We start from the raw sequence: 9868 nt of genomic DNA on the forward strand, positions 1-9868 counted from the left end.
GGGTCGAGACCATTCCATCAGGGGAGCAGCTGGCAAGTCTGGATGGAAGCTTGTATGAGGGGAGAAGGAAAGCGTAGCCCCCAACTTTGTGAGGGTGTCCCTTCCCAAAAGGGGAACAGGGCACTGTGGGATGACCAAAAAGGAGTGGGTAAAAATTAGAGAGCCAAAAGTGCAAACAAGGCCAGGTGTCTATACGGGTTGGAGACAGGGCTCTTACCTGAAATGTCCAGTGGTGGGTGCAGAGAGGGCGTTGGGCAGAATGGAGGGCCTGGTCCCACGGTGGAATTAGGATCGGGGCCCAGCGACACGCAGTGACCCTCGAAGAGGGGAGGGGGCACACCAGGGAACCTGACCCCAGGTCTCAGCACTGATGAAAGGGAAGTGAGGCACCAGGAGACGGGAGACCAGGCAGAGACACAGGACAGGGATACGCGGCCATCTCTCCACAGAGGGAGAGAGGTAACACAGGCTTGTAGTTGGGGACTTTTATGGGGCAGGCTCAGGGATCAGAGCTGGGGGTGGTAAAGGGTTGGGTTGACATGAGGGAGTGGTGAGCCTTTCTCAGAAAGGCCCTTGGGTGGAAAAGCGGAATTTTTCTTAAAAGGGCAGCTGTCACTTAAGGTGGCCGTCTAGATGCTGAGCAAGGACCTTACACTATGTACCATATTATCTTTACAAAAATTTTAAGAATCTAAATTATGTAATATATCTGGAGGCTTGGTTTTCAAGTGAGGGGTTATGAGCTTACCATTGAAATAGTATGATTTTTAAAAGACAACTGTCCCTTTCTATTCATATTGCTTTGAAAAGCTATCGCATTAAAGATTTCAGTTAGTGAGATGACTCTCACAACTGGCACTTCTGAAATATGAATGAGAAGAAGAAAATGTGGTTTATCAATTATAAGAAATGTCCCCTGTAGTGAGGAATGTTGAGACTGAGGGAGACCTTGTGTGGATGGGGACACCAAAGTATTTTTTTTTTTTTTGAGAGAGAGAGAGAGAATTTTAATATTTATTTTTAGTTCTGGGCGGACACAACATCTTTGTTTGTATGTGGTGCTGAGGATCGAACCCGGGCCACACACATGCCGGGTGAGCACGCTACCACTTGAGCCACATCCCCAGCCCCACCAAAAGTATTTTGATAGGTCTAAAACATATTTTTCTTCTCTGTACTTTCCACTCAATTTCACTATGGATCTGAAATTGCTCAAAAAGATAAAGTCAATTTAATAAAAAATAAATTTTAAACAAAACAAGAATAGCTTTCACCAAGTTCGTATCATAGTTAATGGTGCTAACCTTGGGCAGCCTCTGACATAAGTTTGAGTAAATTAGTATTCCCAGAATTTTAGAGATTTCTACGCCTACTCCAGAGGGTATAACCCATTGTTCATAGCTAATCCCTATAATACCTACAAGAATTAAATATTACTTCCTCTTCTGGGGTGAGACGAGCATGTGTTCAGTGACCTTTTACACACCCTAAGACTGGACCCCCCGTGTGGCCCACGGATTTCCCATTTGTTTATTGCACAGAACCATGTATTTATCTCTACCGTGCTCCATGCTGTGTTCTAAGAAGAATGAGGACAAGTCAGAGTTTGAATTTATTGTAAAGACAATGTGACCCTCAAACCTAGAGAGACCCTGTTGACGTGTTAAGATGTACTGGGGAAGTATGGCTGTTCATTGGAAGCAAGGTCAGGGTGGAGTTCCACTTGGAATTAGCCCTGCCCATGAGACAGAGACTGCTGGAACTCAGGCTCCGTCCAGCAGCAAGGACCTAACAGCTCCCAGGATGGAGGCATGGTTCATCCTCTGTCGACCCTGCAATTTCTGCCCAAGCATTGGACAGATTTCAGGATGCTCAGCAAGCATAGGCATTGAAAACCAGCTGTGCAGAGCATAGCCTTTGGAGGACATCAGAGCCCTGGATCTGGAGCTAACTCTTATCCACGGAAGGGACTCTCATTTACAGGATGGGCACAAAAAGAAGAAGATAGAGATGCAGGTGTCGTTTTTGTTGTTGTTGTTGTTGTTTTCAAGGCAGCAAATAAACTGGTTATTAGAATGGAAACCTAGGATGGCGATCTAAGAAAAATCTCAGACGAATAAGACAGGACAAAAAGAAATTGGGGCTTGTAAATTTCAGAATCAAACTGAGTTCTGAGATCTGGGGCCTAGATTGGGGTCAGAGGGTTCAGGGGTAGTAGACCATAGCCCTGTTCAGGACCACAGTGCCCTGGCTCAGCCAGTGAAACTCCACATCACACAACCACAACTCAGGGTGCAATGCACAGTCAGGATTCCACCCCAGAATTCAAAGTGAGGACTTAGTTTACTTCTTCAACCTCACTTGGAATGGAGGATGAGAGAACTGGAGCCGGAGCAGCACACGGAACCCCCATCTTAGCTTTGCAACCAGGCAGTGGTGGGAACTGAGCCGGGTCCCCAGGAGGCCGAGTGAACCCAGGTTTCAGGAGCTGGTGGGGAGGGGCAGTGGCGCGGGGGAGTGAGGCAAAACGAGAACAAATCATCAAAGTGGTGAAGCAGAGGAAGTTTTCGACGCGGAATGAAGCTGGTCACGGTTTGGAAAAGGTAAGTTTGGGTGCAGATCTTACAGGTCCTCATCATAGATGGATGGGTAAAGGGGAGGAAGGGTTTGAAATTGTGGACAAGAGCAGCAGACCCCAACATGGAGTGGCAGAAAGAGCCTAGGCATGCAGGTGGTGTAAGATGGGACTTAGACAATGGGGAAGAGATGGGGTATCAAGATGTCAACTTTAAAATATGAATTGAGAAATGAGTACTATTAGGAGTCGTCTTTGGTGCAAGAAAATAAATGGAAATTACATGGGAGTGACTAATTTGGTAGTCACTCTACCAATACAAAAGAAAAAATCATGAATGTCACTATATTCATTCCAAGTATAATGATATCATTCATACCGGTGACTGCTTTTTCTGCTGAATATGAACAATGATTTCCACCACCACCTTGAGGAGGACCCAACGTAATGTGTCCCCCAACGTCCATGTTGGTCACCCACTTGCGTCTTCACAAGGTAGCCAGAAGAGTTCTTCAGAAAGTTTTCCCCTGGTCTAGCCCATCAAAATGTCCACCTACCTGACTTCCTGTCAAAATCCTAAATGGTGCCCTATGCTCCTTGGGGCAAATCCCAAACTCATTCCACAGGCTACAAGTCTCAGAATTTTCTGGCCTCGGTGCCTCTTTGAATTTTCATCCTGCACTATTTCACATCCCATGTACCACATCCCCCATATTGTTTTTAAAAAGTGTGTTAAGAAACATTTCAAATATACAGATACATATCTCTCTCTATAAAGAATAACTGGTAAATAAGCAAATTCCGTTACCCAGCCGAAGAGAGAACAGTGTTGTATGTACAATAAGAGCTACCTTGGTAGCTACTCCTGAATACATTGTCCTCTTGGCCTTCTCACAGCTAATCACTCTCCTTAATGTGACGTTTGTATTGCCCATGATTTTATGTCTTAGCTCATTCCAGAAATATATGTCTGCGTGTTTTAAAACTTATTTGGTGTTTAACATCTCTAGCAATTAGAGAAATGCAAATTAAAACTACACTAGGATTTCATCTCACTTCATTCAGAATGGCAATTATCAAAAAAACATAAGCACTCACACATTGCTGGTAGGATTGCAAGTTGGTGCAACCACCTTGGAAAGCAGTATGGTGGTTACTCAGAAAACTAGGAATGGAACCACCATTTGACCCAGTTATCCCACTCCTTGGATTATATCCAAAGGACTGAAAATCAACACACTATAGGGACACAGCCACATCAATGTTTATAGTAGCTCAATTCACAATAGCTAAGCTAGGGAACCAATCTAGGTGCCCTTCGACAGATGAATGGAGAAAGAAAATGTGGTAAATGTACACCATGGAATATTACTCACCATAAAAAGAATGATTTTATAACTTTTGCCAGTAAATGGATAACACTGGAGACTATCATGGTCACTGAAAAAAGCCAATCCCAAAAAAAACCAAAGGCTGAATATTCTCTCTGATACTCAGATGCTAACACACAATGGGGATGGCGGGGACAGGGATAGAATTTCATTGGATTATACAAAGAAGAATGAAGGGAAGGGAGAGGGAACAGGAATAGGAAAGACAGTGGAATCAATCTGATATAACTTTCCAATAGTCACACATGAATGCACAACCAGTGAAATTCCACATCATACAGCCACAAGAATGGAATCCTAATTAGAATAACTTATACTCCATGTATGTACAATATGTCAAAATTCACTATACTGCCGTATATGTCTAAAAAGAACAAATAAAAATAAAAATAAGAGCAATTTTTAAAAATAAGTAAATAAACAATACTAAACTTATTTGAATTCTACTATATTTTCCATCATATGGAGAGCTGGCTCTGAATACATTTATAAAACCCAATGACATGGACACTCTATTTCATTCATTTCACTGTTTCATAGTATTTTACCAACCGAAATCTGCATAATAGCCATCTCTTCTCCTATTGATAGAAATGGAGTTTGGTTCCTTTTTTACTTTTATGAACAGTGGTACTGTGAATATTCCAATATATACCTACGAATATGAAAATATTTCTAGTTGTATAAGAGTGAAATTCCAGGATCATCGAGTGTCTTTTTTTTTTCCAGTGTCACCACATATTCCCAAAATTGTTTCCCAGGTTATATGAATATTTGCTCCCATCCAAGTATTTTTCACAAGTACTCCCTGTATTGTCAAGATTTTAACTTTTCTAATGTATATGGAATAAAAAATACTCAGCTTGTTTCATTTTTTTTTCCACCCTGATTACATAGAAGTTGGAGTTTCTAAGACTTCTTTATTTTGCATTAAAACAGTTATTGCTGTGAGAAATTTTATGCCTGTTTCTGTGGAGGGGTGAGTGCATTTTAGAAATAAATATGGGGAGATTCAGAATTAGGGAGCTGTTTTCATGCTGCAGGGATCAGAAAGCTTCTGTCTTCCTATCTCACTGTTTTTGAATCAGCACATTTAATGCTGATGCAATCATGTCGGGCAGGGTGTGACACAGAGAGCCAACCTGTCCTCTAGTAACTACCTGTCTGGTTGTTGTATGTCTTCAGTTATGAGTCAAGCTAGAGGGTGTTGCTATCTCTATTCAAAGCTATTTCCCAGTCACCCATTCCTAGAAAGTGGGATCACCCAGTTTCGGGGTCTGAGTATTTTATCACCCTGTATACAAACTACTTGTCAAAATGCTGTAAATTTTTTGATTTGCCAAAAATTATTAAGCACATATTTAAATACATGATTAGAAGGGTTGAGTAAATGTACCTAGCACTAATTAAATAAAAGTGAAATTATATGTTTTACTATTGAGTCTGAGAAGGTCTTCAGATCTTCATAAATAGTTGTTTTTAACATGCTTTTGCTCAACTAAGTGATTTTTTTCCTCTGGGGAGACAGTAGAGATTTTGATTGGCAGCTAGCATTAGTCCTCCTTCCCCTCTCTGCAGTGCTGTGTACACTAAGAACTGAATTCCTGGAAATGACATCCCAGGACCCCAAGTTCTGCCAATATGACTTACTTGCATGAGATTCGTAAAGTCAAAGGGAAAAGCAAGCATTTCTCACCATAGCAGTGGGTCTGTCTGTCATAGGAGCTCCAACAGACAGTGGTTATTACTGTGACCAATGGATTTTGTCCTTTTATCCATTGACGTTGGAGCTACAGGAAACTGTGACCAGTTTTAATTTCCTAACATGAAAAGTCAGGAAAAATCTAGAAACAACCTACTGTCTTCAGTCCTCCAAGATTCTTGATAGTTGTGTGAGCACCTGTTGTCTATATTCCTTTCTTCTTATACTACATAAATTAATTTCTCTTTTCCTAAAGTGTAATCAAAACGAAAGAATAATTACAGAAAACAAAGCTTCAAAGATAAGACTCTTGGATTGGTTATCCACTGCTGGATGTGGTTGAGTTTGAAGCATGATGACTTCGTGCTCCATTGAGAATGGAGCATGCTCAGTCTGTGGCAGGAGCAGCATTGGAAGACACAGTGGAACCTGGCACTGCTCGCCACGGTGATAAATAAGTGGAAACAAGACTCACGAGAATGGGATGGTTCTTTCCAACTGCCTTGGAAAACGCAAAGAAAGAAAACAACACTCTAAAGGATAAAAAAAAAATCTAAGCTTACAACAAGAAAATGAAGAAGCTTTTTATTTACCCAGAAAGAAGCTTTTGGATATTATAAATTCAACCCTTATTATATAACCAAAATTCTGGTCCTTCAAGTTGCCAAATCACACAAAAGCTAAATTTATTGGCTTGCCATTTGTTATACTTAATCATGTGTCCACTGTAGTCAAACATTATTCTGGGTGTTTCTCTGTGGGTGGTTTTGGATAAAATGTAACATTTAAATCAATGGACTGAGTAAAACAGTCCCCAGTGTGGGTGTGCCTTGTCCAACCAGGTGAAAAGCCAAATAGGAAACTATGGCTGTCCTCCCTGCATGAGGGGATTCCTCTTGCCTGTATGTTTTGGGGCTGCTATATCATTTTTTCCTCTCCCTTTGGACTTACACCCAACATGAGCTTTTCCTGACTTTCCTGGGTCTCTAGCTTAAACAACTGCAGGTCTTGAGACTTGTACGAGCTAAGTTCTACAAATAAATCCATCTCCCCTCTCTCTCCTCTCTCCAGCTCTATATACATCCTCTTGTTCTGTTTCTCTGGAGAACCCCAACACACCGGTTAATCTTGAGGATAGCTTGTCACTCATAATTGCCTCCAGATTTATAAAGCGTCAAACTTCAGCCTGCCCCAAAAGGAGCAATACAAATCTAGATCACAACAAAATATCTGCCGTATGTTGCTATATAATACTTGGCAGGAGCATAGGAAATGTGCATGGGAGTATATTCCTAGAGCACTGTTCCAGAAAGAAGGAATCACAGCATTAGATTGTGTGAGATGTGTTGATACCGATACTCCTGCTCAAGTCTCTAGATTCAGTGTATTAGCTTGAGGAGCTTGGAGTAGCTTTAATAGTTTGCTTCCTCAATTGCATAAAACCTGGACAGAGTTGATTACATCTAATGGAGCTGAAAAAAAATAAGCTGCTTTGATAAAGTGTAAAACAAATAAATGGCCAAGGGCTTAAGAATAGATATGTTGCAATGGGTTCCTCCTGGGTGAGATTCTCACCCACCCCATCATTATTTCCCTTGGAAGACCCAGAGTCCAAGGCTTTTCATCACACAAGGAGAAATGCAATCCTCTGCATGGGCGTAGCACTATGCTGGATGCTCTGAAGTCTGGGGAAACGGACAGGAGGAGACAGTGTAAAGGGAGGGGGCAAGTTGCTTTATCTTTGACCCTTCATGTCCACTGTCAGGGGAACATTGCTTGGTGGGTCTTTTTGAATTTTGGAAGCTATATGAATATATTTTTGTTAATTTTTTTTCTTTTAGTTGCAGTTGGACACAATACCTTTATTTTATTTATTTGTTTTTATGTGGTGCTGAGGGTTGATCTGAGCACCTTGCATATGCTAGGCAAGCGCTCTACCTCTAAGTCACAGCCCCAGCCCCTATGTAAACATTTTTAATGTGTTGCTCTGACTCATCTATGGAATAGCCCTTTGGATGTCCGATTGAGAAGGTGTTATCTGCTCCATCAGGTCAGTGATGTTGGGTGGGCTTACAGCACATACTTTGAAGGGAGCTACTACTACAACTGTTCCAGAAAGTGAATAGTTACTTGCAGAAGAGGATGGAGTTTATTCACTTGGGATTTCCTGAGCTTAGATTCTGCATCTCAGTCTCCCACAACCTGCCGGGGCTTCTCTGCATCTGCCGGGTCATGAGAACAAATGGCCTCACTAATCTCCCTGAATTCTGGCTACGGTAGCTATGGAACAATCCTTTAAATTTCCACTTGAAAGTATATTTGTTTCTTTTTTGTAAGAGATTATATACCTTCTAGCAATCTTTTTTTTTTTCATGGATTAAATTAAAGTTAATATTGATTTTTTTTTCATTATGTTCTTGTTTGTCTTATAATTGTTTTTTCCTTTGTATGATGTAAAATGTGTTTTATACCTTGTATAAATTTCACCAAACCCACCAGTAAGATGTAACATGTCAGAATGCTTTCCTTGACTTATTGATTGGACTCATAACTCAAACCTTGCTATGCATTAGGATCAACCCTGGGGGTGTTTATAAAGGTACGTTACTCCTGGCCTACTCTTGCTGGATCTGATACCGTTAGCCTGGAGAAAGCCCAGGCAGCATCAAAAGCAATGTAGACATCTCTAATACCCAGGAATTCTAAACAAAAAGTGAGTGTTTCAGTTAATAACAATAGTAATTTTTCTACATCGCTATTTCTTCTGCATATCCTTCAGTGTCTCGGAAGACTGAAACTTGGTAAATGTCTTACATTTAACTAAATGCCTTTAAGGTTATCTACAAGAGTCGCAAACAATTGTGGTGCTAAGCAGCAAAAATACCTGAAGAAAAATCATGAAAATAAACTAATGTTACACATAAAGACAACAAAGGTGGTGCTTAAAAATTATTCTGTGTATGCTTAAAATACATAACATTTATTATTACTAAAAGACAAAGTGTTTTGAACAGCGAAAGCCTGCCATTCCCCCTGATGGACCGCTTAATCTTATCAAAGCAACAACAATGTTGGAAATGAATACCAACGGATATTAATAAGAATTTGCCTTTGAGGTCTCATGTTAATTAAAGTTGATTTATTTTTTATGGTTTTAGTATTTCACAATCATCCCTAAATTTGAGTTACTTTTCTGGGAAGCTATATGATCTAAAACTTTAGAGAAATGATCAAACTCTTACAAAACAAAGTATCAGTCCTAATGATCAGAAGATCTAATAGGGACAGAATACAATGAGGTAGAATTGGGTGTCATTTTGGAACTGGCACATGGGTGACAAACTAAATTGTTCATGTTGGTGTAGTTTTAGTGTCGGTTGCTACAGAATTCAATGGAGTTTATCTGCTTAGCCAAAGAATCACTCTTGATAACATTTGTAGATTCAAAGCTGGGGTAGGAGCACCCATGGGGGTGGTTAGAGGTCACATAACCCAGGGGTGCGGCTGGTGCAGAGGAAGTCCTGGTGGGGCTGAGGTTTCTGTGACAAGGGTGGCATGAGTTCTCACACTGTGTGGCTTCACTGCAGGCAAGACTCCTGGCTGTGCTGGCTGGGTCTCAGCAAAATGGGCTGGTTCCTTTTGCAAATGTGCATTCCATGGGCGTGACAGTAGCTGTGGCAATTGCAGGCTCAGTTGAAATGACAGTGGTAGTTTAATTTGACGTGACAGCAGTGACTGGTTCAGGAGCCATTGTGGTAGCGGAAGCAGTGGAAGGTTCACTTGAATTACTGGTAGGAGATGGTCAAATTGACCTGTCAGTGATCTCAGCCGCTGTGTAGTAGCAGGATCAGCAGCAATTAGTGTGGTTATGGGTTTCACTGAGATGATGATGTTTCTAATGTGATCACAGGATCCGTCAAAAGTGTTCCTGTTACTGTTGTGGTAATAGATTTTTCATGTTTTTATTAGTGCATTCCAGTTATACATAATAGTGGGTTCATTTTTATATGTTCATAAATGCATATAATTCATTCCATTTTAATCTTAAGTACTTCTCTCCTCCTCCCTCCCCCTAAATCCTTTCCTCTATTCCACTTGTCTTCCTTCTATTTATTTGTGTTTTTTTTTCATTTGCACACTATAGTTATATATCAAACTGGAATCCATTGTGTGATGCTCATACATGCACATACACAATTG

Source organism: Ictidomys tridecemlineatus, chromosome 13 (genome assembly GCF_052094955.1).
Source record: "Ictidomys tridecemlineatus isolate mIctTri1 chromosome 13, mIctTri1.hap1, whole genome shotgun sequence".
Lineage (NCBI taxonomy): Eukaryota > Metazoa > Chordata > Mammalia > Rodentia > Sciuridae > Ictidomys > Ictidomys tridecemlineatus.